General features: G+C 46.6%; 2 protein-coding genes across 11 annotated transcripts in view; one reads left to right on the plus strand and one right to left on the minus strand.

The window, feature by feature from the left end:
• LOC126987588 (crustacyanin-A2 subunit-like) overlaps positions 1 to 20,000 on the plus strand; it is a 102,385-nt gene that overhangs the window by 53,489 nt on the left and 28,896 nt on the right. The window lies entirely within an intron of this gene.
• LOC126987585 (probable phosphoserine aminotransferase) overlaps positions 1 to 20,000 on the minus strand; it is a 111,419-nt gene that overhangs the window by 43,985 nt on the left and 47,434 nt on the right. The window lies entirely within an intron of this gene.

Genomic DNA, 20,000 nt, shown 5'->3' on the forward strand with positions numbered 1-20,000 from the left:
AAGAAGGGAAGGGAAGGGAAGGGAAAGAATATGAAGGGAAGGGAAGGGAAGGGAAAAAGGGGGAACGGAAGGGAAGGGAAGGGAAAGAAGGGGAAGTGAAATGAAGGGAAGGGAAGGGAAAGAAGGGGAATGGAAGGGAAGGGAAGGGAAAGAAGGGGAAGGGAAGGGAATGGAAGGGAAGGGAAGGGAAAGAAGGGCAGGAAAGGGAAGGGAATTGAAGGGTAGGGAAAGAAGGGAAAGGGAAAGAAAGGGCAGCTAAGGGAAGGGAAGGGAAGAAGTATAGGGTGCAGGGCGTAACAATAGAGCCGTGTAGCCGTCCGTTCACTGGTGCCAGGCGAGGCGTTGCTAATCCGCTTCTTGAAGGCTATTCAGTCCCTTATAACAGGATCATAAACACACGCAGGCGCTGGAGGATGCTATTAAGAGTTACTCCTCCTCCTCCTCCTCCTCCTCCTCCTCCTCCTCCTCATCATCATCATCATCATCATCATCATCATCATCATCATCATCTTTTCCTTTTTCTCTACTTTTTCGTCTTCTTGGTCTTATTTTTCTTCCTAGTCTTCTTCTTCTTCTCCCTCTTCCTCATCCTTTTCCTCTTCCTTTTCTTCCTCCTCCTCCTCCTCTTCCTCTATGTATTGTTATTGATACAGGATACAATATTTATTATAATTTCTCTCTCTCTCTCTCTCTCTCTCTCTCTCTCTCTCTCTCTCTCTCAGAGAGAGAGAGAGAGAGAGAGAGAGAGAGAGAGAGAGAGAGAGAGAGAGAGAGAGAGAGATGATGCAGTCTAGATTTATTAAGTCGAGGTAATGACAGAGTTCACTGCTACTCTCTCTCTCTGTCTCTCTCTCTCTCTCTCTCTCTCTGGCACACATTCTTTTTTTTTGTTGTTGAGACGAATGTGTGTGTGTGTGTGTGTGTGTGTGTGTGTGTGTGTGTGTGTGTGTGTGTGTGTGTTGGTGGGTGGTCGCGGCGGTGTTGCAAATGAGACAGGAGAGGGGGGAGGAGGGGAGGGAGGAGGATGGGAAGGGGAGGAGGATGGGAAGGGAAGGAGGAGAGGGGAGAAGAGACAGATAAGAGGAGAGTGGAGAAGAGTGATGAGAGGGGGGAGAGGGAAGGAAGGGGCAGAGGAGGGGAGGAAAGAGCAGGGGCGGGAAGGAAGGGGGAGGAAAGAAGGACGGGGCAGGGGAGGAGAGATGGAACAGGGTAAGAAGGGAAGGGTGGAGGAAGGGAGAAAGAAACGAAGGAAGGAGAGCAGGAGGAAGAGAAGGGAAGAAGGAGAAGGAGGAAGAGGAGGAGAGAGAGAGAGAGAGAGAGAGAGAGAGAGAGAGAGAGAGAGAGAGAGAGAGAGAGAGAGAGAGAAAGGAGTGAGGGTAAGGAAAGCAAAGATGAAGGATAGAAGGAAGGAGAGGAGGAAGAGGAGGAGGCAAAATCAAGAAGAGAAAACAACGAAGAAAAGAAGAACGAAAAGAAATATAATGAAAGAGAGAAAGGAAGGAATAAGCGATGGAAGATTAGAAAGAAGAAATTGATAAAAGATAGAAAGGCCAAATATGCAGAGAAGAAGAGGAAGTATAAGGAAGGAAGAGGAATAGGAAGAAAACGAAAAATAGAGTGAATTAGAAACGAAGGAGAGATGAAAAAATAACAGATGAGAGGGAAAGTAGAGTAAAAGGAAGGAAGGAGAAAGAAAATGAAGGAAAGAATGAAAAGAAGAGAAGGAGGAGGAAGAGAAGGAGGAAATAAGGACTAAAAAAAATAATAGATAGGCCGAAGAAACGAGAAGGGAAAAAAAAGTATAAGAAAGAAGGAACAGAAGGAAGGAAGGAAGGGAAGGAGTAAGAGGATTGAGAGGAGGAGGAGGAAAATAAAGGATGAAAAGAAGAAGAAAAGAAGAAAAGAAGCGTATAGGAAAAGAGGAACAGGAGAAAGAAAAGAATAAAAGCAAGCAGAAGAAGAAGAAGGAGGAAGAGGAGGAGGAGGAGGAGGAGGAAATAAAGGATGAAAAGAAGAAGAAAAGAAGAAAAGAAGCGTATAGGAAAAAGGAACAGGAGAAAGAAAAGAATAATAGGAAGCAGAAGAAGAAGAAGGAGGAAGAGGAGGAGGAGGAGGAGGAGGAAGATAAAGGATGAAAAGAAGAAGAAAAGAAGAAAAGAAGCGTATAGGAAAAGAGGAACAGGAGAAAGAAAAGAATAAAAGCAAGCAGAAGAAGAAGAAGAAGAAGGAGGAGGAGGAGGAGAAGTGAAGGATACAGGAACTGCTTCTCCTTCACGCCACCTCCAGGACGTCCTTTAACTTATCCTATCGAGGAGGTGAAACATGGCGCCACCCACGATGGAGGATGTGCTGGTGGGGAGGTGGAGGCGGTGGTGGTAGGGGTGGAGGTGGTGGTGGTGGTGGTGAGAGGGGGGGGGTAGGTTAATGCAATGTGACAGCAAAGTGCGAAGGGGTGCAAGGAGGAGGAGGAGGAAGAGGAGGAGGAGGAGGAGAGAGGAGGACGAGGAAGGAGGACAAGGAACCGCCCTCTTGCAGACTCCTTACGTTCTTATGTTCTTATTATGGAGGAGCAAAATAAGGAAAAAAAAAAGATAATTATGTAAAACCGAAAGGGCACAGAATATTCTTTGGGATACAGAAGAATAGGGAAAATAAAATATCATAGAGGAAAATTATTAAAACCAGGAAAATACATGAAAATCAACAGCCCAGAAACTCGATTATAACACCCACGTTCATCAAACACAGAAAGAAACACTAAAAAAAAGGGCAATTTGAATATACAGAAATTTAATAGAAGTAAAAAAAAAACTTACAAAATTGTAATGCCACAAATTAAGTAAAAAAATAAAGAACTACGAAAATAATAACGATAATATAAACACATGACACAAGACAAGGAAATGAAACACAAAACAAAAATAACAATAAACAAAATCACACAAAAAACTCAAATTGCGCTGTAGCTCGGAAAACGCTAATACTACAACGTTACGCTAAACACCAATTCCAGCACCGAAACGTTCTCTGCGTAACGAACCTCAACGTTTTTCCTTACAACGCGGCAATCAACGTATATTCGCATCACTGACAGACAGAGACGGACAGACATATTGATGCCCTTGGAGAGACATGTGTACTGTTAATCAGGCAAATCACCCTCGTTATCTACCTGTTGCTTTACCTGTCTCTCCCTTCTACCCCTTCTCTTCTTCCTCCTCTTCTGTGTCTCCCTCTTTATCTATTCCTTCCCCAAGCCCTTCTATCCTTACCGTGTCTTCCCCACTTTATTTTTTTCTTCCCCATCCTCTTTTGACCCTTTTCCCTTCCTCCTGTCTCTTCCCCTCTTCATCTATTCCTTCCTCATCCCCTTCTTTCCTTTCTCCCTCCTCCTGTCTCTCCCCTCTTCATCTATTCCTTTCCCATCCTCTTCTATCCTCCCTGCTTCCTCCTGTCTCTTCCCCTCAATATACATTCCATCCCCATCCTCTTCTATCCTTTCCCCTTCTTCCTGTCTCCCCTTTTTCGTCTATTCTTCCCCCATCCTTTCTCTCCTTTTCCCCTCCCATGTTTCCTCTCTTCATCTATTTTCCTCCTCCCCTTCTCTCCCTTTTCATCTATTCATTTTTCCTCCCCTTTCTCTCCTCTCCCTTTCCTCCTCTCTCTCCCCTTTCCATCTGTTCCCTCCCATTCCCCTTCTCTCTTCAGGTACCCCATCTCCATCTCCATTCCCTTCCCTCCTCTCTCCTTCCTCCTATATCTCTCCCCCTCTTCATCAACTCCTTCCCCCCTCACCTTCCTTCAACTGCCCACCGCTGCCTACCCCCTCCCGTCAACACCTGTGCACTAATGACCCTCCCTACCTGTCCGGGGGGTCCTAATTGATGTTTTAGGTCAGGAGGAGAGAAAGGAAGGTCAGGGCGTGGAGAATGACCAACGAAATTCAATCTGCACTTATTCAAACTCCTTTTCTTTCCTCCTCCTCCTCCTCCTCCTACCGTGTCATCAAACTCCATCTCCTAATGACCTGGTCCTCTGTGTATGGTCCGTAGATGATGGGAAGGGCGATGAAGAAGGAGGGAATAGGAGGTAGGGATGGGGGGTGACGGGAGGGAGAGAGAGACAGAGGGGGAGGAAGGGACAAAGGAAAAACTGGGAGAGGTGGCGAAGGGGAAGGAAAGGGATGAAGGGGAGGAGGGAGGAGGAGAGTGGGAATGGGAAGGGGCAGAGAGATTTTGGGGGGTTAATAAAGGGAGGAAGGGACGATGAGGGGGAAGGGGAAGAAAGGGGAAGGAAGGGAAAGGAAGGGGAAAGGGAGGGAAAGGGGAAAGAGAAGATAGTTGGAGGGGAGGGAGGTAGGGGAGAAAGATTGAGGGTATGGGAGGTTAAGGGAGGGTAGCGATGTAGGGGGAGATTTTTGAAAGGGGTGATAAAGGAGGGGAGGGAAGGAAGGGGAGGGGGTCGTAGGGGGGTTAAAGGGAGTAAGGACAAGCTGGGGGAGGTCAGGTGGAGGTCAGGGGCGTTCGTTATCCTCAGAGTCGGCCAAAGTCATGTCGCTAGTCGAGGTTCATTTGCGCGCTCATTACAGAAGTCCAGCGGAGCAGCGCACGAGAAAGGATCGACACGCTTCATTTGATTCACTCTTCGCCTTCCTCCCTCCCCTTCGTCCCTCCTCCTACTCCTACCTCTTCTTCTTCTTCCTCTCCTAATCGTTCCCCTTCTACTCCTTTGCTCTATTCCTCTACCTCAACCTCTTCCTCTTTCTTATTTTTTTTTCTCTCTTCTCCTTCTCCTCCTCCTCCTCCTCCTCCTCGTTCTTCTTCGGGTGAGGTTTGTTTAGAAGACTTAGAGAGAGAGAGAGAGAGAGAGAGAGAGAGAGAGAGAGAGAGAGAGAGAGAGAGAGAGAGAGAGAGAGAGAGAGAGAGAAACACGCATATACATACATACATACATACATACATACATACATACATAACCCGACCTGAACAAATATAGGACGGAAATCAACAGAAACGAAAAAAAAAAATACCAATGAGAAAAAGAAAAACACTCCATCAATACTTCCTTCTTGCCTCTCCCTTCCCCCCCCCCCTTCCCCCTCACACCCCTTTTTCTGCCCCCCTTCTTTCTCTACCACCCCCATTCTCACCCTCCTTCACCCCACCCATCTCACATATCACATAATTTTTCCCCTTCTCTCCCTCTCCCTTCTTCTTCATCACCCATCTACCCCTTCCCTTCCCACCCCATCACCCCTTCATTCCTCCCCATCTCTCATCTACACGATAAATACCACCCATCATTTTTTCCCTCTCTCCCATTGTCTCTCCCTTCTTCATCCTCACCCCTATCCACTCACCCCTTCTATCTCTAACTCTCCATTCCCCACCCCACCATCACCCCTTCCACCTCTCCCACACCCTCACCCCAGATACCTCCCATTGTTTTCCCTTCCCCTTCCACATCCTCCCCCTTACCATCAACCTCACCCCATCCACCCTTTCTTTTTTACCTCCCATTCTCCCTGCCCCCCTCACTCCACCAGCGCAAATACATACCACCTATCATTTTTCTCTTCCTCTCTCCCTCCCTCCCTCCCTTCTGGTGGTCCCAATACTTCACGCTTCATCTCCCTCCAATGATCTAATGCTTGTTCATATATGCATCACACAGGTATTTCCCTCTCCCCCCCTCCCTCTCCCTCTCCCTCTCTCTCTCTCTCTCTCTGACCTCATCTTCCTTTTCCTCTTCCCTAATCTATCTCTTCCTTGTCTCTTTTTTTTCACCGTCAGAGCACGTGTGGGTCATTGTGTGTGTGTGTGTGTGTGTGTGTGTGTGTGTGTGTGTGTGTGTGTGTACGTATTTTTCTCGCCAGGGACACACGTAGTCAGACAGAAGCCCTTTGAGTAGCCCCGTCAGGAGTGTCAGAACATCACGCGCGGTGCCGGAGGTGCTGGTGGCGGGGAGGGAGAGAGGGAGGGAGCGGAGGTGAGGGATGGGTGATAAGCGAGGGAGAGGGAGGAGTCATTAGCCGGAGTAACCAAAGGTGCCGCTCCTCCTCTCCTCCCTACTCCCTACTCCTCCTCCTCCTCCTCCTCCTCCTCTTTCTTCTTTATCTCCCTATACTAGTGCAGAGTCGTGTTCGTGCTATGGTACACACACACCTTCGCCTCCCTATCTACCCTTTCTCCCTCTCTTTATCTCTCTCTTTTACCCTTCATCTACTCACTCACTCACCCACCTACCCACTCGCCTATCCAGTCTATCTTCCATCTACCCTTTCTCTCTCTGTCTCTCTCCTTTTATCTACTTTCTCACTCACACTAAACTCGTCTATTCACTCTCTTTCTTATCCTCTATTCACGTTTACTCACTCACAAACTCATTCATCTGTCCACTCAAGAGTAAGACACCTGTACGTCACACCTGCTTATTAGTGACAGGTGAACTACATCGAAAATTACAGGATGGCCCAAAAAATCCTGCACCATAGGGATTACAAATTGATTAGAAGTTATATTCCCCTATGGTGCGAGACTTTTGCGCCACCCTGTATAGTCTCCTCTCTATGACCGCAAAGATATGAAGAAAAGATTTGACTCACATGAACATTTTGCTTACGTTGAATGTTTATCTTTAGTCAACAGCCTTTTGCTATGTTTTTGTTTTATCTGTTGTCTAGCACCTCTCCTGATCATCTTCCTCTTCCTTCTCCTCCTCCTCCTCCTCCTCCTCTTCACCCACGCTCTTTTTACAACAAAGGAGACGGCTCAAGGGCAACAAAGAGAGTGAGAAAAAAACAAGCCCGCTACTCGCATCTCCCATAATCAATAACAGTAAAGAATAGCCAAAAGAGAGGTCAATTTCGGATAGAGAGGTGCCTTGATACACTCATCTACAAAAATACTGATTGAATATTGATACTCTCTTGCAATAAAAATAAAATCGTGTGAGGAATTAGGAATACGCGACCATAATACACTTCCTTGACATACCAAAGAAGAAGAAAAAGAAGAAGAAAAAGGATAACAACGACATGGTTACAATCTGAGCAGGGATGAAAATATAACAGGAACAGGAACAGTAAAAGAAATAAAGACTCGCTGTTACTCTACTGTTACCACCTCCACCAACACCACTACCACTAACACCACCACCACCAACACCACCACCACTAACACCACTACCACTAACACCACCCCCACACCTACGCACACTACCATCTACACCTCTCCTACACCACCTTCAAAACCACCACAATCACCATTACCAAAACCATCTACTCCCACAATTCCACCACCACAATCTACTCCTTTAACACATTACCACCACCACACCACCTCCACCGCCACAACCACACAACCACCACCACCAGAAGCTACTCCAACCACTCCACCACCACAATTTACTCCTACAACCCCACGCACCACCATTATCATCTACTACCACAACTTCCCCCAACCACCACCACCACCACCACCACAGCAGGTATTAAGACATCCCACACGGCTGGACGCTAATGGCCGAGAAACAACACATTAAGACACTCGGCGGATGACGGACGGGGAGAAGATGAAGCATGGGTGACGCGGCACATCCATGGTGGTTGCGGTTGGGTAGGATGATGGTTGAGACTTGGAGATCAATGTGGTGGTGGTGGTGGTGATGCTGGTGTTAGTGGTGATTGTGGATTGGTGTTGATGGTTGAGAGATGAGACAAAATGGCGGTGGTGGTGGTGGTGGTTTTGTTTTACAGGATACAGGTAAAAAGAGGAAAATGAAAGAGAAAGGATGAGAGGAAAAGAAAATGACGCTGTAACTAATAGAATCCTCCTCCTCCTTCTCCTCTTTCTCCTCCTCCTCCTTCTTCGCCTTCTTCTTCATGGGTATCAACCGGAGAAAAAAAGGGAATTACACCAACTGATAACACCCTTCTTCTTCGCCTTCTTCGTGGGTATCAACGGGAGAGAGAAGGAAGGGGAATAACGCTTCAGCCACTAACATCCATCTTCTCCTCCTTCGCCTCCTTCATCTTTTTCCTACTGGCTATCAACGGGAGAGAGAAGGAATGGGAATGACGCTTCAAATATGACCATCCTCGTATTCCTTCGCCTCCTTCTTCGCCTTCGTCTTCCTGCTGGGTATCAACGGGGGAGAGAAGGAATGGGAATGACGCTTCAAATATGACCATCCTCGTATTCCTTCGCCTCCTTCTTCGCCTTCGTCTTCCTACTGGGTATCAACGGGAGAGAGAAGGAATGGGAATGACGCTTCAAATATGACCATCCTCATATTCCTTCGCCTCCTTCTTCGCCTTCGTCTTCCTACTGGGTATCAACGGGGAGAAAAAGAAAGGAAATGACGCTTCAACATCCTCGTATTCCTTCCCCTCCTTCTTCGTCTTCTTAACAGGTATCAACGTGTTTGTCTTTTCCCTGAGTGGGTTTGGCAGGCGAGTGGCGGCGGGTCGACGGAGCGGAAAGTTAATTAAAAAGCCGGGGATGTCGTTATGAGTCATTACTCTTCGCTATCATTAATAATTACTCATAAAAAGAAAATATATATAAAGAACGCTACCAGTCAGATCCCCGAACACCTCCTCCTCCTCCTCCTCCTTCACCCATTATTCAGGTTTCTCTTAATTGAAGCTGAAAATGGAAAATGGGGAGATAAACTCGGCTCGTTCTTAAAACCTGAAAACCAAACCAGAAATTTCGGCCATGGAGACGTGGAGGAGGTGGAGGTGGGTGTTGACGTGGAGGAGGAGGAGGAGGAGGAGGAGACGGTGACTAGGAAGATACTGAAGAATAGACTTGAAGAATATATTATGAGGATCCAATTTATGCTATTGAGACTTGGAATCACTTTTTATATATATCTTTTTTTACATTTTCTTATAGCGACAGTAGTAGTAGTAGTAGTAGTAGTAGTAGTAGTAGTAGTAGTAGTAGTAATAGCAGTAGTAGTAGTAGTAGTAGTAGTAGTAGTAGTAGTAGTAGTAGTAGTAGTAGTTTTTTACAGCAAAGGAGACAGCACAAGGGCACAAAAAAAAGAAACAATTAAAAAAAAAGCCCGCTACTCGCTGCTCCTGAAACAGAGTAGTAGTAGTAGTAGTAGTAGTAGTAGTAGTAGTAGTAGTAGTAGTAGAAGTAGTAGTAGTAGAAGTAGTAGTAGTAGTAGTAGTAGTAGTAGTAGTAGTAGTAGTAGTAGTAGTAGTATTTTCATCAGCATTAAGGAGCACCGCTAAATGGCCTGGCCTTCCCGGCGCCTCGTCAGAATGAAGACCTCCGCGCAATGTCTTGGTTCGCCTCGCTTCAGTGCGTTCTGGCGTGCGGGCGAGGCAAGACGTTACCTCGAACCTTAACAAATTTCCTCGCCTAACAATTTCACTTCTTTAAACTCGACTTATTTGCCCTCGTCTTATATTTTTTTTTCCCCCATCCCAGTCATTTTCTCTTTCCCTCTTGTTTCACTTAACCGAATTTCTTTTCCTTGCCTCGTGTCTTTATAAACTTTAACTCATTTTCACTTGACTTCATTTTTTTACGTGTTCATTGTCTTCTTTCTTAATCGTACAACTTAAACCTTATAATTTATTCTTCTTGAAATTACACAAACGAAATTTCTCATCCTCCGGCTGTCCACGCTTCTCGCACGCTTCTCCTCCACATCCTCCTCCTAAGCCTCACCCCAGACGCCCCTGAGGCACTCCAGAGGTCACTTGGGGTCAGAGGGAAGTGTGGAGCCAAGCGTGTGCGGAGAAGGAGGAGGAGGAGGAGGAGGAAGAGCAAGGAGGGAAGGGCATGAGGGGAAGAGGGAGGGGGCGAGGGCAAGAAAATGGGTGGGGCGCTGTGAGATGCGGGTAGCTGGGAGGGGCGCCAGGGTGGGAGGGGGCTGTGGAGGGGGTACAGAGGAGGGAAAATGGTGCAGGTGTAGGGAGAGAGAAAGAAGACACAGATAGAGAAAGGCAAGAGAAAGGAGGGTGGGAAGAGAGAGAAGATGGAGAGGAAGTTGAGAGCATAGGAATAGAGAGAGAGAATAAAGGGATGGATGGAGAAAGGAGTGAAGGAAGGGAGAGAGAATAAAGAGGAGAACGAGTTAAGGAATAGATAGAAAGAATGAAGATATGGAAGAAGAGAGGAGTGAAGGAAGATAGAGAAGATGCAGAGGGAAGCGAGTGAAGGAAAAGATAGAAAACACGAAGATATGGATGGAGAAGGAAGTGAAGGAAATTAGTTGAAAATAGAAAGTAAGGAAAACAAGCTAATGACGAAGAAGAGGATTGGAAGTCGAGATAAAAAGACAAGAAAAAGACATCGAGAAAGGAGAAAAAGAAAGAAATGAGAGAGAGAGAGAGAGAGAGGAAATAATCTGGAGAGGGTAGAAGAGAGGAAAAGAGGAAAAAGAAAAAAAAGTAGGTTACGAGTTGACATACAAAGACGAAACAGAGATATCCAGGTAAGCGGTTAGCAAATAAGTAAGGTTGGGGGCATATGCTATAGCTACACCTTGCCTCAGTGCTCAACTCCGTGCGTACGTGTGAGATATGAGAAGGAAGAACCAGGAGGGATCAGGTGTGTAAGATCTATAGATGACGCCATGAGGAAGGGTCGAGGGAAGGGAAAGGGGTGAAGATGTAGATGATGGAAAAGATGATGGAAAAGAAACCAAAGGAAACTTGAAACGAGAGGGAGAAAACATGAAAAAAGAGAGTTAAGGAATATGATAAAGACGAGAAATGGAGATATTGAAAAGTGAGGAAAGAAAAACATTGGAGGGGAGGGAAGGAAAGGAATGGAAGGGAAGGGATCGAGACTCACGTTCAAGAAGGTGACAAGGAAGGGGAGGAACGAGAGGAAGGTTGCTGGTTCTTCATTTACGTTCAGTCTAACTCCGAACGTAACCTTGATTCTTCTTGCCTCCTCCTCCTCCTCTTCCTCCTCTCCTCCTTCTCATTGGTCTCCCGTGCAACATCTCTCCTCCACCTTCTTCCTCTTTCTCTCATTCTCCTTCTCCTCCTCCTCCTCCTTCACTTCTTCTTAATTATATCTTCATCATCCTTTCCCTATTCCTCCTGTTCTTCCTCTGTTCTTTTCCATCATCAGATTTACCCTTCTCCTCATCTTTGTTTTCTTTGCTTTCCTCCTCCTCCTTCTCCTCCTCCTCCTCCTCCTCCTTCAGTTCTTCCTTTCTCTCTCTCCTTTATTGTTAATCTCTTCCTCCACATCTTTATCCCTTCCTGGTCCATCTCCTCCTCCTCCTCCTCCTCCTCTTCCTCCTACTTCACATCCTCCTCCTCCTCCTCCTTGCTTTCTTTCTTTTTCTCTGGTTCCCTCTTCCCTCCTCAACCATCATTCCTTCTTCTCCTCCTCCTCCTCTTATTCCTTTTCCCCTTCTTCTCTTCTTCCTCCTCCTCCTCCTCCTCCTCTTATTCCTGTTCCTATTCTTCTCCTTCTCCTCCTCCTTCTCCAATCTTTGCTTTCTCTTTTTTTCCCTGGCTCGTTCCCCTCCTCCCCCTTCCCTTCATTCCTTCTTTCCCCATCTCCTCCTCCTCCTCCTCCTCCTCTTATTCCTGCTCCTATTCTCCTCCTCCTCCTCCTCCTCCTCCAGTTCTTGCTTCGTCTCTTTTTTATACAGTTCCCCCCTCCCTTCCTCCTTCCCCTCACTCCTCCTCTCTCCATCTGGTCAAAAAAAATGGAAGTTTAAAATGATCTCACCAAAACCGAGGCGTGTAATTCACCCTCGAGGGAACGTTCGTGGCCTTGACAATTACAGGGAGAAAAATAATTGTGTCTCTTAAACTCCGGAAAAATTACACCGAGCCTTCATTAACTGGTGGATTCAAAAACCTGCCCTGTCTCCTGCCCCTTCCCCACCTCCTCCACCACCTCCTCCACACCACGCCGTTTCTCCCTCCCCCGGCCCATGCAGCCACACCCCGCCACACCTGTTCGTCGGTTCATATGCAATTAGTCCACCTGCTCTTTTGCCCACCTGTTCAATGCTGTCACCTGTCTCGGCCTCACCTGTGCCAGACTCACCTGCAGAAACACACCTCATCAGTCAAGGGGGAGGGAGAGGCGTTGTTCATCCTTCTTCTCCCCCTCCCTCTCTCCCTCCCTCCCAGACGTAAGGTTTATGGGAGGAAAAACAAGATGCGATGGAGGTGGTAGCTGACTGGGGGGGGGGGTGCAGAGGGGGGGAGGGGAGGAAGGGGGACGATGGGGGGGTTAGAGGGGCCACAGGAGCAGAGACTCGCCCTTCTTTCAACTAGATGAGAGAGAGAGAGAGAGAGAGAGAGAGAGAGAGAGAGAGAGAGAGAGAGAGAGAGAGAGAGAGAGAGAGAGAGAGAGAGAGAGAGAGAGAGAGAGAGAGAGAGAATGGGGACATATATGGAATAGGAGACTGATTGAAATAGAATGTCACCCTCCTCCTCCTCCTCCTCCTCCTCCTCCTCCTCCTCCTCCTCCTCCTTTTCAACTCCTCTCTTTCTCCTCCTTTGCTTTTAGTGCCTTCACCCTCCACCTCCCTCCCTCCCTCCACCACCTCCCTCCCTCCCTCCTCCACCTCCACTTCTCTCCCTCCCTCCACACATTCCTCCACCCGCCGCACGTGTAGCCTCACCTATCTAATGGGGTCATCTGGGCGCCGGGAAGGTCACCTGTGGACTGACCTTTGATGACCTCCTCCTCCTCTTCCTCCTCCTCCTGTTCTTCTGCTTCCTTTTTTTTCTAGTTATTTAAATCTTGCTTCGTTTCCCCTCCCTTGATATTGAACATTCCTTGTGTGTGTGTGTGTGTGTGTGTGTGTGTGTGTGTGTGTGTGTGTGTGTGTGTGTGTGTGTGTAAGATGCAGGGAAATAGTTGATTTTTCATGGTTTTGTTACAGCGTCCACCACCACCACCACCACCCCCCACCACCCGCACTGCCAGACATTCCACCGCCAGGATCCTTACCACGCTGAGGGGACGCAAAGGGCAGAGATGGAAGGCCGCGCGCACTAATAAATTCCTTCTGCCATTTGACATTTGACATTAACTCATTTTTTTACGCGGATGAGATAGTGAGTTATTTCTGGCTACCTTTGCCTTGTTGATTTCCCCATACTAACAATAAGAATACTAGAGATAAGAAATGATGAATAAAAAAGAGAGATAATGAATGAAGATGAGTTAGTATAGTCAGCTTCTAACGACCGCTGTCTGAATCACCAACCACCATCACCAACCACCATCACCGGCCACCATCACCGACCACCATCACCGACCACCATCACCGACCACCATCACCGACCACCATCACCAACCACCATCACCGACCACCATCACCAACCACCATCACCAACCACCATCATCACCAACCACCATCACCAACCACCATCAACAACCACCATCACCAACCACCATCACCAACCACCATCACCAACCACCATCATCACCAACCACCATCACCAACCACCATCAACAACCACCATCAACAACCACCATCACCGACCACCATCACCGACCACCATCACCAACCACCATCACCGACCACCATCACCAACCACCATCACCGACCACCATCACCAACCACCATCACCAACCACCATCACCAACCACCATCACCAACCACCATCACCAACCACCATCACCAACCACCATCACCGACCACCATCACCAACCACCATCACCGACCACCATCACCGACCACCATCACCAACCACCATCACCAACCACCATCACCAACCACCATCACCAACCACCATCACCAACCACCATCACCAACCACCATCACCAACCACCATCACCAACCAACCATGACGATAACTTCTACTAATATTGCTTCTCAAATATAAGCATTACCAAATACTATTACTGATATTACCACCATTAGTGCTACAACAACAACAACAACAACTACTACTGCTACTACTACTACTACTACTACTACTACCACCACCACCACCATATACTCAAATGAGACAGGACCACACACACACACACACACACACACACACACACACACACACACACACACACACACACGAAGGTTAATTTCCTTAATGGGTGCGTGGCGGCCGGGGACTGAAGGAGCTAAGGGAAGGCGACGGTTGGCCACTGGGGGCGGGCACGGCGGGGCCACAGGGGAACACAGGTGATCAGGGATGCATTAGGAAAGGTGTTGCTTGCCAGGTGCCGCGACCCATCACCGGGGGGAGGAGGAGGAGGAGGAGGAGGAGGAGGAGAAGGAGAGAGAGAGAGAGAGAGAGAGAGAGAGAGAGAGAGAGAGAGAGAGAGAGAGAGAGAGAGAGAGAGAGAGAGAGAGAGAGAGAGAGAGAGAGAGAATAAACAAACAAGCAGATATATAAAGACAAACATAAAGACATATAAACAAGCATAAAGAAATACAATGAAAAAAAGAAAAGCTACAAGGAACACACACACACACACACACACACACACACACACACACACACACACACACACACACACACGTCCCCCCTTCCCCCCCCCACACTCATCTAATTCCAGGTAAAGTGTCGAGAGAGGACAGGTGAGATAGCGTCGAGTGATGAAGATGAGGCCGAGGGGCAGCCATATTGGGAGGGGAGGGGGTGATGGGGTGATGGAAGGGGTGATAAAACTCATTAGGAGAGGCGGAGGGGCGGGGCGCGGGGCTAAATACGTCTAAATGATGTCCCAAGGGAGGGGCGAGGTGGGGTTATGGGGTGAGGGGGTGATGGGAAGGGGAGGGGAATGGGGATGGATGGGAGGATTTGAGGACCACACAGAAGGGAGAGGTTTGCTGTCCCTTCTCTCTCTCTCTCTCTCTCTCTCTCTCTCTCTCTCTCCAACCAGTCTCTCATCCCATCACCGCCAGCATCCTCGTCAATCCTTCATCGTCACTCCTCCTCCTCCTCCTCTCCTCCTCCGCCTCCTCCTCCTCCTCTTCCTCTTATGGTTCTCTCTCTGTCTCTCTCTCTCTCTCTCTCTCTCTCTCTCTCTCTCTCTCTCTCTCTCTCTCTCTCTCTCTCTCTCTCTCTCTCTTCAAATAACACTAACGTCGATATATAAATCACAGAACAATATATATTAGAAAAAACAAACACACCCTTCCTTAAACATGTGCTCTATAACCGGTAACTTTCCTTCACTGCTTCGCGTCTAATCGTCTTCTTGTTGTTTTCTTCTATAGTTTCCGAGCGAGTTACTCCGATAATCAATGCATGGGTGTGAACGAAGGTGAGGAGCTAAGGACATCATATTACATTGTTATCATCATCTATATGCTTCCTTTTATTGAGCTGAGTGAGTTAGTCCGACAAGAAGGAGGGAAAGAGAGTAGAAGAGGAGAGAATAAGAGAGGGAGGTAAAAGAGGAAAGGATGAGAAGATTAAAGAGGAAGAGATGTGAGAAAGATGAGAAGGAAGGAAGAAAAAATAGAAAAAGTGAGAGAAGAAGAGGAAAGAATAAGAGAAGTGAGGTAAAATATAAGGTTCGCGAGTCGGACAAAAGTGCAGCGCTAATCAGAACCTGTTGATCGTCTAGGTGAGCGACTGAGCGATCTGATCCTTTATGTAAGCGATCAAGGCCGGGGCTCGGTAATCAGGAGGAGGCTTTGGGGGTTGTCTGCTGTTCGTTTGATTGACGCGTCCTGTCTCAGTGTTGCTGGTGGTGATGTTGTTGTTGTTGTTTTGGTGTTATGATGATGGTAACAGTAGAGATAGTTTTAAAATTCATACTTAATCTTTTCCCTACTCCTGATTATTATTACTACTACTACTACTACTACTACTACTACTATGGGCGCAACACCTGGCCAACCAAAGACTCCTGCAAAAGTCTTTCTTCCTCTCGCCCTAACCCTAAAAAAAGGAACGGCGTGGTGGCGGTGGCGCTAACCCGGACTCCTATGATATCTATTCCGGTAATCCTCTTAGTGTGTGTGTGTGTGTGTGTGTGTGTGTGTGTGTGTGTGTGTGTGTGTGTGTGCTCTCTTCAGTTATCCTTCAAGAACAAACGACTTCCGGCTGGACATTCAGGTCGTTCTGTATAACACTAAATTTGAGAGCATTGAGGGACCCACTGGAGGAGGAGGAGGAGGAGGAGGGAAGGGGGAGGAAAAGACGGGAGGGAAAGAGGAAAGGAGAGAATAAGAGAAGGGAGGTAAAATAGAAAAGGATGAGGGGATTAGAAGGAAAGAAGGAGAGATAGGAAAGCGAAGGAGAGAAGAAGAGGAAAGAATAAGAGGAGATAAAATGAGGAAAGGATGAGAAGGTTAGGGAGAGGAGACGAAGGAAAGGAAAGGAGGATTGAGGGGAAAGAGATACAGAGAAGAGAGACGAAGAAAGAAAGAATAAGGGAAGGAACGGGCGAGAAGGAGGGAGATGAGAGAGGAACGGAGAAGGAAGGGAATATGAAGGAAGAAGCTTGACAAAGATGAGAGAAAGGAAGGAGAAGGAGGGAGAAAGAAGAAAAAGGAGGAGAGAAGCGAAGAGGAGAGACGAAGAGGAGAAAGAATAAAGGAGAGACGGGAAAGGAGCAGAGGTAAGGAAAAGGAGGAGGAACAGGAGGAGGGAGAGGAGAAGGAAAACTATACAGAGGGGGAGGGAAGGAAGCGATGGAGAGAAGGAGAGAAAGAGAGTCGGATGTATATAAACGTAGAGATAAGAGAGGAGGAGAGGAAGATATATGGAGGGAAGGAGAGATGGAGAGAGAGAGAGAGAGAGAGAGAGAGAGAGAGAGAGAGAGAGAGAGAGAGAGAGAGAGAGAGAGAGAGAGAGAGAGAGAGAGAGAGAGAGAGAGAGAGAGATTAAAGAATAGAAATATATAGCAGAAGGGGAACAAAATGGGCTCACTCACCTCCATAAGAGCAGCCATAACCCATTCTTGTCCCGCCCTCCGTCACAATACACAAAACCCTGAGGAGGAGGAGGAGGAGGAGGAGGAGGAGGAGGAGGTGGAAGAGGAGGAGGCTTGATCCCTCACTCCCTCTTCTTACCTGAGAGAGAAGAGAAGATGAAAAGGTGTGCAGAGGTGTGTGTGTGTGTGTGTGTGTGTGTGTGTGTGTGTGTGTGTGTGTTGGTAATGATGATGATGATGATTAGGAGAAAAAGAAAACGGAAATAAGAGGGAGATTAAAGGGAGGACAAAAGAAAATGGGAGTGGCAATGTAGGTCAGTCTTCTTATATCCCTCCTCCTCCTCCTCCTCCTCCTCCTCCTCCCCCGCCTCCACCTCCTCCTCCTTACGCTGTAGCCTTGAAACAGGAAACCAAATCTCGATCGGTCTGTTACAACCCTTCATTATAGGCTGAGAGAGAGAGAGAGAGAGAGAGAGAATGCCCTATAGAAAAGGTAGAAAATCTCTCTCTCTCTCTCTCTCTTACTCTCATTCACAACTCACGAGCGCCCTCCTTCCTCCCTATGTCCCCTCCTCCCTCCCTCCCTTACCCCCCTTCCACCTGGTCCCATTACCCCCCTAATGATCGCACCTGCTTCTCCTTCATTCATCCTCGTAATGACTTCCGGCGCCAGCGTGAGTTTACCTGTGTTAATTGGCTAATCCTGTGACCCTAATCCCTTCCTCCCAGCCTCCCCTCCCTGTCCCTTCCTCCCTTTAGTCTCCCCAGCCCCTTCTTCCTCCTCTTCTCTCTCTCCCTCTCCTTCCCACCCCATTGCCTAAGTTTACCTTCCTTTCCGTGTTCTCATCTTTCCTTTCACTCCCCTCCCCTTACCTTTCCTTACCTTTCATTTCCTTTATGTATTTACCTATTAAAATTTTTCTCCTGATATGTTTACCCTTCAAATCTCCTTACCTTGCCCTAATTTCCTCATCTCTTACACCCCTACCTTTACTTTACCTTAACTTTTTCTTCTTTTCCCTTTATGTATTTACCTATTAAACTTTTCTTCTTATGTGTTTACCTTTCAAATCTCCTAAGCTTACCTTCCTCACAACCTCCCCTTCCTCATCTTCCTCCCTATTCTTACCATTAAAACCTCTTTCCTTACATGACCTTTCTTTTCCTCTATGTTTTTTACCTACCAAATCTTTCCTCCGTATCCTACCTTCCCTTCCCTTACCTTTCTTTTCCTCTATGTTTTTTACCTACCAAATCTTTTCTTCGTATCCTACCTTCCCTTACATGACCTTTCTTTTCCTCTATGTTTTTACCTACCAAATCTTTTCTTCGTATCCTACCTTCCCTTACATGACCTTTCTTTTCCTCTATGTTTTTACCTACCAAATCTTTCCTTCGTATCCTACCTTCCCTTACATGACCTTTCTTTTCCTCTGTTTTTACCTACCAAACCTTTTCTTCGTATCCTACCGTCCCTTTCCTTACCTTCATCTCCCTCTTTCGGTCTGTCACATCCCTCCCTTTGTCTCTCCTTACCTTACATTTTCCCTTAATGTATTTACCTATACCAAACATTTTATTGCTTCTAATGTCTTTACGCTCCTAATCTCCTTGCCTTACTCTCCTCACGGCCTCATCTTCCTCATTTCTCTCTCTTCTCCCTTCACCTTACCTTACCTTTCCCTTCTGTATTTACCCACGAAACCTCCTTACTTACCTACCCTAACTCTTCCTCACAACTCCCCTCCCCTTCCCTTATTGCCTTTAAATCCCCCATTAATAGTATCGGATCCCATTTCGTGCTAACTGGATCCCTCTCCTCTCTCGATCCCAAACAAGATAAGGAAGCAATTGTGGAGTTTATGATCTTGTTCAGGAGTTTACGATTTTATTTTTTCCCCACTCTCTCTCTCTCTCTCTCTCTCTCTCTTGTTACTTCGTTATCTCCTACCATCGCTATTTTTTTTTTCATGGTCCTGTGATTTATATTGGTGGCGATGAAGTGTTTGTTTATATATATACGGTTTGTTGTCTTTTATTTACATTATTATATCTTATTTGATCTTGATATAATTATGGGAACATTTTTTGGCGTGCGGTTATTTATTTTTATTTTTTCCCGTTAAGAATTTGTTGTTGTTATTGGTGTTGTTGTCAGGATAGATGTGTTGGCTTAAACCTAACCTATATATAGTAAGTCTGGTGCGTGTGTGTGTGTGTGTGTGTGTGTGTGTGTGTGTGTGTGTGTGTTAAAAGGTTACACAACAAGCACTATTCACCAAAAATCGACAAAAGACGCGATCTGCATAACTTTTGGACATGTTGTGAGTGAGATGATTAACTTTATAAGCAAGTGAATAGAACGCTCAGTGACAGTTATTTCCACAGCGCGGCCGTTAGATTTGCTGTGTGCCTCCAACCTTCAACCTTGCCCGCTCCCTCCCACTGGAATGAATGAACGAAATACATCTTCAGGGCTTAGGGGGCTGCTTACGGTGTCTGTTATGTTCTGCTCTCCTCTGCTCTGTTATGTTATGTTATGTTATGTTATGTTATGTTATGTTATGTTATGTTATGTTATGTTATGTTATGTTATGTTCTGTTATGTTCTGTTCTTTTCTTTAACACGTTCCAAGATTCCGCACATTAATGACGGAAAAAGAAAGAAAAATTTGAACTGAGCAATATAGCCTGCCTGTTAACTTTATATGAGTTGGCGTAAAAAAAATCAATAAATCAATCAATAAAAAAGTTAAAAAAAGGAAAACTAATAAAAACACTACCAAGCTTCGACAATACAAATTTAAAGTAAGATTTCCTGAGTGCACTGAAATCCGTCACGATCATTAGTTAGACAAGGAAAAGAGTGATTCGATGTATTTCCTGTGAGGGTATTAATATCTCTCTCTCTCTCTCTCTCTTTCTCTTTCTCTTCTCTTCTCTTCTCTTCTCTTCTCTTCTCTTCTCTTCTCTTCTCTTCTCTTCTCTTCTCTTCTTCTCTTCTCTTCTCTTCTCTTCTCTTCTCTTCTCTCTCTCTCTCTCTCTCTCGCCAACCCCCCTCCACCCCCACACACACACTTCTTTCCCTTATTCCTTCCCCACCCTCTTTCCTCCTTTCCTTCCCTCCCTCCCTTCCTTCCTCCTGACCCGTTCCCA

Source organism: Eriocheir sinensis, chromosome 65, assembly GCF_024679095.1.
Source record: "Eriocheir sinensis breed Jianghai 21 chromosome 65, ASM2467909v1, whole genome shotgun sequence".
Lineage (NCBI taxonomy): Eukaryota > Metazoa > Arthropoda > Malacostraca > Decapoda > Varunidae > Eriocheir > Eriocheir sinensis.